The 8976-nt window shown below is 31.3% G+C and overlaps 2 long non-coding RNA genes across 10 annotated transcripts; one reads left to right on the plus strand and one right to left on the minus strand.

Annotated features, from left to right (window-relative positions):
• The first annotated feature begins 1806 nt into the window (after window positions 1-1806).
• LOC123899371 lies at window positions 1807-3767 on the plus strand. 2 transcript variants are annotated; one of them, XR_006805575.1, is made up of 4 exons: window positions 1807-2034; window positions 2142-2322; window positions 2792-2984; window positions 3498-3767. It is a non-coding gene; the product is annotated as an uncharacterized LOC123899371 (long non-coding RNA). The 2 variants fall into 2 exon arrangements; XR_006805574.1 differs by lacking the exon at window positions 3498-3767 and having other exon boundaries at window positions 2792-3151.
• Window positions 3768-5447: 1680 nt separating this feature from the next.
• On the minus strand, window positions 5448-8534 carry LOC123898781. Of its 8 annotated transcripts, none has more exons than XR_006805426.1 (5): window positions 8197-8371; window positions 7937-8020; window positions 7578-7808; window positions 6678-6835; window positions 5448-5806 (listed from the first exon to the last, which is right to left on the minus strand). It is a non-coding gene; the product is annotated as an uncharacterized LOC123898781 (long non-coding RNA). The 8 variants fall into 8 exon arrangements; XR_006805432.1 differs by having other exon boundaries at window positions 6741-6835; window positions 8197-8370; XR_006805427.1 differs by having other exon boundaries at window positions 6788-6835; window positions 8197-8368.
• Window positions 8535-8976: the final 442 nt, after the last annotated feature.

Here is an 8976-nt window from a genome sequence, read left to right on the forward strand (position 1 = left end):
GTTATTTTCAACAATTTGAAGAATCAACTTTGGTCATCAACTTTAAGCATTGTAATGATCATTTTGACTTCAAATCTTTTTACCACACTTCAATATGCCATGATAGCTTTCCAAAGAGTCGTTATTTGCAAATTTATGATACTTGAGGAAGAAGATATGATCTTGAACAGTTGGCTCCATGAACATGAAATTTTCTATACTTGGAAAAATTTCAAAACCCTAGTCTTTGATTTTTGGAACCTTTTCTTGACTTTGTTGATTCAAGACCATGTCTTACCAAAGAGGCAAACACAACAAGATATCTTGTATTTTATTATTATTTTTTTTAATGATGCAAGAGAATATGAGGTGGGATCTTAGGTCAAAAATTGGGGTATGACAAGTAAGGTGTATTATTTCACTAACTTTGGTGTTGCTGCAAATTTTGGATCCTATAAGACAACACGTCACAAATATAAAATTAGCTTTCAATTCCGTATTGCTTATATTTCCCATGTGTATTTAAACCATGGCCATCTAATAGAGTCTCAATGCAAAATTGGTCTCTAATATTTTTAATAAATTCTGTGTTTTAATTTTAATAAATTGGTTACAGTTTGCTTATAACATTTGTTATAGAGTTCCATTGTTTTTTTTTTTTGTCCCAAAAGAGATATGTGAAATGATCGGCAAAAGTTTTCTTTTTAAAGTAATGGCAATATCTTATTTGAATGGTGGTTCAGAGAAAGAATTTTGAGTGACAAATATCACAAGTGATGATGAGATAATTGAGAAGTTTCTTCAGCTTAATTTAGAGGTTTGTAATAGTTTATATTCTATGTTTTTTTATTTTATTTTACTAATGTGTTTGAATTTTATATTCTAATTAATCTACATTCCTTTTAAATATAATATGTACTTATTTTAACTTTTAATTTGCCAATTTTTAGGATCATGTCGAAGGATGATTGTTGACATTGAGAATGATGGTTGCCCCATCACTGAATAATTAAGTTAGGATAGTGTGCTTTTCGTATGTAGGTGGAATTTGATATACTGTCCGTGTTTGATTATTTCAGATATTTTATTTTTATTCTTATAAGTCTTTATAGCTTTTTTAAGATTTATTAAGTTGTATTTTGGACCACTTATAATTATTTATCACTCAACTATCTACGACGCCTTCTGAAGTTTTTTACCTATATTTTTTTTTTACCTATATCTTTATAAGCGACATATATTACTTAGGGTATAGTAATATATATATATATATATATATATATATATATATATATATATATATATATATATATATATATATATATATATATATATATATATATATCTTGCTCAAAGTAAAAAGTACACTTAATATTCTCTGGTTTATTTTCAATGAAAAAATTCACACGTGGCGTTCTTTTAATAATTTATAATCTAACGTGACGCTTACGTGTTTTATCTTTATAACTTAAAGGGTTACGCTTCGATTTTTAATTTGACATTAATTTTTTTTCTTTGCTTTTTTTATTTATTAAATCAATAAATCTATTATAACAAAAAATACTTTGAATCTATTATAACAAAAAAAAACTATAAACCTATTATAACAAAAAAAATGTTAGATTACCTCATAACAATGTTTTTTTTTTTTATCTTTTATTGAATCTATGAATCTATTATAACAAAAAACAGATGAAAAAATAAAACTAGACCAATTCATAACAAAACAAATTTATTCTTAACAATAAATAATAATAAAAACTAATTAAAAAAAAAACTATGAATTTATTATAAAAAAACCGCTAAACCAGTTCATAACGGCAGAAGTTAATATGCATAAGGGTTTTTTTATGCATGGTGCATACGGACTTCACAACCATCAGATTTAGTTTTACACGTGTTATAATCCTAGCCCCTCTCAGCTCACACTCTCACAATCAGACACGGCTTCAATCAATCAAAACGAAGACGGCGATGACATTTTCACCGACGCACTTCTCCAATGTTTCACCGACGACCCGCCGGAAACTTCTACCTCCGATTCCACGTTTCCAGGTTCTAAACCCATCATCTCCACCGAACCTCTTCATTCTTCAACAGAGTCTAATATCTCTTTTTCTTCTTATACGATTCTTCTTCATCTCATTTTTCTTATAACACAGTGAATCGATCCATTGTTTTCTTCAATTCCGATTGAAATGGCCGATCAGTTAGCGAGGGCAGAGGATTTCGAGAAGAAAGCTGAGAAGAAGCTCAGCGGTTGGGGCTTATTCGGTTCAAAATTCAAAGATGCTGCTGATCTCTTCGATAAAGCTGCAAATTCATTCCAACTCACTAAATCATGTATTTTTTGTTTTCATTTTTCCCTTTTATTCCGATTCATGAATCGATTATATGTTAAATTAACTGAAATTGTTATTATGTTGATCGGTGAGTGTTGATTTTAGGTTTTCGATTCCTGATTTGAAATGTCGATTCACTGTTCTTTTTTCCCGATTTATTGAAGTATAATTTTAATTTGATTTTTCTTGAATTTATTTTTGATCAATTAGATGGGAGAGGAAATAAGTTTAGGAATATTGTGAGAGACGATGGAATTATTGACATGTTAGATTATGGATGAGATTTTCCGGTGAAAAAATTGGATACTGTATATATTGTTAACGTGATTATCGATTTTCGTTGCATGAATGAATATTCTTGGCAGTGATCTAACTGATTAATCAAACTCTTGCTTTAATTTTGGCTGCCTAACTTAAATTTGGTGACTTATTACTTTAATTTGTTATAAGTAAATGTGATTAATGAGCAGGTACAACATGTTTATCAATGGATACCACCATGACAAGGATGGCTGAAATGCAACGTCGACGCCGGCTTTCATAAGGATGGCAGAATCACAAGAGGAGGATGGTGCATCTGAGATGACGGCGGACTATTTAGGCGTGCAGGAACATATTGGATAAGTCATGAGAATAAGCAAGAAATCATTACTATTTCATTTAGTTAGTACTACTTCATTGCTTGATGAATACTGTACTATATGTCTTCTGTTCCAATTTCCAACATATTAATGATTAACAAGAACATAGCACATCTATATGACCGAAGTACATGATACATGTAGGCTGTACCTCATTGTTTGTGCCCTGAATTGAACTGTATTTTCCAATGCCCTTTGCATAACATTAGTGAAAAATATTTGGATTGCATTTCTTCTTGTTCTAATATGCATTCACAACCAAAAAATTATTGTGTGTGTGGTTTTATATTAAGGAGTAGAATGCTTATAGGGAAAGGGTATGGGTTATTGCTCAAGTGGAATTCTGTTTGTGGTTAAGCTTGGGAATTGGTACTCTGCTTGAGCAAAGGTTGTATGTACTCCATAAGGATTAGGATGATACATTGATACATGCTTTAGAATGTACTAGATTGTATGTTTTAGCTTTCTTCCATTAGCATTTTCATGTACTATGTTTGTAGTTTCATTGACATGTTTGCTTGCTTTTATTGCACAGCTCTCTTTCAGATAATAAGGACAGCAACAAGTGGAGGCATGGCATAATGGAGCTTTGAGTTGGATTGTACCATTTTCTCTTTCTTAGCAAGTGTAGTTGGATAGTATCCTTATTTCAAATATTAAGAGATTATTGCTTTTAAATTTCAACTTTGAGGTAAAGTTTGTAAAGCGTCAAGGGAATTTGGTTGCTCATATGTTAGCTAGTGCGGCCAATTCATAGGCTAGTCGTTGTGTTTTCTATTCGATTCCTCCTTGTATTGAGAACCAATTAAGTAATGAAATAAGTTAAATTTGTGTGTGTCAAAAAAAAAGTAAATGTGATTAACTTTGTAATCGAGGATGGAGTGGTTCTGTGTGTAGTATTGATTTGATTGTTATGGTAAGAAGTTCTAATGTAACATAAATGGTTTTATATAATCATTAGTATTGTTAAACCATTAATATTGACTATGAAGGTAAAATAGATTTTTGAAATCCTTAATATTGGTTAAATGGTTTCAAGATGTTATACACTAAAATCATTATTGAAACCATAAGTATGGTTGGTTTTGATAGTCTTGTATGTGAAACAAAAATAATTACTGAAACCATAAGTATGGCTTAATGATTTTGATAGTCTTCTATGTGAAACCAAAATAATTGTCTAATGGTTTTGTAATTAAACAAAAGACCAAATGTGATAAATGTTTAAACCATTATTCACAAACTATAGTACACAATTATAACATAAAAACAATTAGCAAATGTGGATCAATCAATCGGTGACAACTTTTTTTGTAAAGCCTCATCATCTCCGGTTTTATATCGTCTTAAAAATTTAAATTTATTTCACAATTTTTATTAAGGGTTAAATATGTTTTTGGAGAACAACTCTTTGAAACCATTCCACAGCAAAAATGGTTTCATACCGTTATACACTGAAACCATTAGTCTAGTTAAATGGTTTCATGGCGTTATACACCGAAACCATTATTATAGTTAAATGGTTTTATATGAGCATTAGTGTCAAGATGTTATACACTGAAACCATTAGTCTTGTTAATCGGTTTCAAGATGTTATACACTGAAACCATTTGTCTAGTTAAATGGTTTGATACTGTTATACACTGAAACCATTATTATAGTTAAATGGTTTTATATGAGCATTAGTGCCAAGATGTTATACACTGAAACCATTCGTCCTTTTAATTGGTTTCAAGATGTTATACACTGAAACCATTTGTCTAGTTAGATGGTTTCATACTGTTATACACTGAAACCATTATTCTAGTTAAATGGTTTCGTAGCGTTATACACTGAAACCATTAGTCTTGTTATTTGGTTTCAAGATGTTATACACTGAAACCATTAGTCTAGTTAAATGGTTTCATAGCGTTATACACTATGGAAGGACGTGCGCATTTGAATCCAACACATCACCTCTCTTCCGAGGTTTAGGTTCATGGGTTGATCCGAAGACAATTCTCCTCTCTTCGAATCCAATACATTTTAATCTTTCTCAACTTAATTATAAATGCATTTGAACGACATTAACTATTAAGCAGACCCATTTGAAAATTATCTCAATTTTGAAAAAACTCTTGATTTTGATTTTCATACTTATGATTTTCAATATTATAACCTTGATTTTGAATATTATTAACCCATGATGGATTTGTACACTGAAACCATTACTCTTGTTAAATGGTTTCAGTAAGTTTTACACTGAAACCATTATGCTTGATAAATGGTTTCAGTACGTTATACACTGAAACCATTAGTCTTGTTAAATGGTTTCAGTTACATATACACTTTTGATAAAAGGTTCAGGAACTTCCATTAGTTGAAACTTCCATTAGTCTTCCATCAGTCTTGTTAAAAGTGCAAGAGGAAAGTAACAAATGGCTAAATATAATCATAATAATGGACTAGAAGAATTGCATAACTAGTAGAAACTATGGGAAGGATATTGAAACCAGAAAAATGATATTGCAAAATCATTAGAAATCTAATTGCATTAATCGATAGTACACAAATATAGGTCTAAATTCTTTACAATATGTATGTGGTGATATTACAATTTCTACCCAAGATGACACATAAAATAACTTAAAATATATAAATACATCCAAAGGTCTACAACAATTTATACAACAAGAATAACATCAATTCTGAGAACTTTTCTAAATTTACTATGCAACTCTTTTAAGAGCTTCAATGGTCTTTTCAGTTTCAACAACATTGTTCTCTTGCCAAACTCCAACAACATCAATTATTTTAACATAGTTTCCTCGCATTCGCTTCCAAGAGATGCAAGTAGCATCAAGCCTACAAGTAAAAACAACCTATATCAATCCCTTTGCGCAAAATTGTCAAAAATAAATCATACTTTAAGAAGAAGTGCATTATTAAGAAGCATTGTCCATGACAAAATGAAGTTAACATATTTGATATTTTCTCTTTGATGTTTATAGGTTTCAAGAGGCAATCTAGCAGCTCTCCAAACACAGCACCTTGTATATTATCTCCAACAATCTATAAGTTTTACAAAAAAAGATAATCATAATTGATTGATAAGATAAATGAACTGATGTTAATTTTGTAGTTCCTCCAAATGGCCTAAACTAAGGATGTAACTGGAACATAATCATTTGAAACCATTATACCAGCAAAATGGTTTAGGAAGCAACAATTAAACATCAACTACCTGAAACCATTCTACCAGCAAAATGGTTTCAGAGTACAACTCTCTGAAACCATTCTACCAACTCTAAATGGTTTTAGAGTACAACTCTCTGAAACCATTCTAAAATCAATTTTAAACACCTTAATAAAAAAAGCCTAACATACACAGTGATTAGAAACAGAAAATGGATCATGTGCCTTTCTAAAGGTGGGATTTGTTAAGGTCCAACTCAAAAAAGGAACATTTAAGCAACAGAAAATTCATAGAAGAAACATACATTTAATGAGATATAAACAATAGGAATGAACCAAAAAATGTATCTTGGAATTTGATCTGAATATGCATATGAAACCTGAATATGGTTTCCCTAAAACCAAAATCAACGATACTCATCTGAAACCGTTAAAATATCCAAAATAACTATCTAAGTTCATAAGTTGCCTAACCTCAAAATAATAAACACAAAGGCAACATCTAATACATCATTTCATATATCTATCCAAGAATTTTTACCATTAAATCAATTTATCTAACTCAACTACACAAATCAAGCCAAGAGCGGAGTTGTAAAACAACCAGAATCAGCTAGAATTTGATAAATCGGTAATGATATCAGAGATGACCTTGTCCATGTTGAGGTCTTTCATCGGCTTGAATGGACGCTTCATGCCCTGAAAGTTAAGCAGATGTTTTAAAAAATATTAAAACATGATATTGGCAAAGAAAACCAATTTCTATGCTGCCAAGTTATCGCGCATTCATGCAGTATGTGAACTTACAACATTGAATTTCACACAAATCTTTTGTTTCAAGAGAAAGTAGATGCAAGTAAAGGACTAATCTGATGGTGCAAATTAACTAACTAACTGCATGAATGTGTGATCTCGTGGCCAATTCTGCAGTTACTGATTTGTCTTGCTAGTTCTGCAGTTATTGATTTGTGTCTCTATAGCTACAATGTCATTTCCTCCAACTGATGCATTGTCACATCCAGGTTTGTTAACTAGCACACTTTTTTGTAGATTATATTATTACTTCTAATAGAAAACTTTTTTCATGCCATTAATTACTACTACTATCTATAAACATTTTCAAACATCTAGCCTATAACATGGATCTTAATTATTATATATGCTTCACTTATATATATCAGGCCCAAAAGAAGCACTAGCACCATATGATATAAATACATCACTACAAATTGAAACCATTTACCTAGACCAATGGTTTCAATATGTTTTACACTGAAACCATTAGTCTAGTGAAATGGTTTCAAGTATCATTTTCAAAAACCAAAGCCTTAAGAACAACAACAACAACAGCAAAAACCCTTTCCAAACCTAATTCCCAAAATCAAAACACACTGCAATTACTTGAATACAGAAGAAATTAGAGGAATAAAATATCTCGAACCTCTTTTGGTTTTACCATTTTGAGGATGATTCCGGCGACGTTGTTGTTGGCGACGGTGATGATGAGTGAGTATCGAGAGTTAGATTAAAAAACATGAACCTTTTCCGTTACTGTTACTTCTTAATTTTGGATCACGTAACTTCCAAAGCTTCGATGATCCTGTTGAGTTACTCTTCACCGCTTTCAAAATCAAAAGTTCTTATTCTCGTTCTGTGAGGCTTGCAGCAGAAACTAGAACAAACAAGAATTAACCAATATCATCAATTTTCTTAAGCAAATCTTCATAAATTCAACAAGGAAGGAACGAAATCAAAACAAAGAAAATCCTTCAATTCCAATTTAGGGTTTAGGGTTTGTACCTTTAGGAACATAATCAGTGTTGTCTTCTTCTTCTTCTCCTACTAAATCTTTCAATTTCGCAAAATCCTTCTTGTCATTATCAACTAAATCCAATTGTAAAACCCATGACACAAACGAAAGAGAATTGAAGTTAGGAATTTGTAAAGAAATTCGGTTTGAATGATTTAAAAATGGTTAGAAATTGAATTGAAGTTAGGAATTAACAGATTGAAAGAAAAAACCCTAACAACGAAAGAGAGAGTATATAGTGAATACATACAGCGATGATATCGGAATCGCAGGAGGGAAGAAGGTCGTTGCCGGAGAAGAATTGACCGACCTTGTCAACGATCATTCCTAACTTCGCTTCAAGGTTATTGTGGTTTTGTATGGGGGCGCGAGAAGAAATGGATTGGGGGCGCGCGAGAAAGTTTATGCACGGTGCATAAGGATGACTTATGCACCATAACCAGACCCGTTCATAACAAAACAAATTTGTTTTGATCGGTACAGCAAAACAAATAAATGATTGGTCCATATTATGATTAGGATGAGTGACAAATTATAATAGGATTAACATAATTAATTAAACAAATAATTCAAAAAACAGTATAGCTCATTATAACTTCTGATCGATTCATATTAGGATTAGGATGAGTGCTCGCTACATATTAGGATTATGATAAGTAACAGAAAATAATATTAATGTTAATTACATAGCTAAGATTTTTTTCTCTATTTTTTTTTATAAGCAAATAATTAAATTATAAGGAGTATAAGGTGTACTCAACCCTTACAATTCGGAGAACCTCCATTATATACTATGGAGGCAGGCTAATGGATCAATACACCAATCAGAAAACGTATAACAAGAATTGTTCCCTATACGACCTATAAACCAAAACCACGTAATAAAAATAATCTGATCCACTATGACTGACACATTAGCAACAACTCCTCTAAACATTGTGTTGTTTCGAGCACGCCATAAACTCCACGTGGTAGCTAACCAAATTAGATGGCGGCCTTTAGCATTTTTATTAGTCTTCACCAAAGCCCC

This window comes from Trifolium pratense, linkage group LG7 (genome assembly GCF_020283565.1).
Source record: "Trifolium pratense cultivar HEN17-A07 linkage group LG7, ARS_RC_1.1, whole genome shotgun sequence".
NCBI classification, from domain to species: Eukaryota; Viridiplantae; Streptophyta; class Magnoliopsida; order Fabales; family Fabaceae; genus Trifolium; species Trifolium pratense.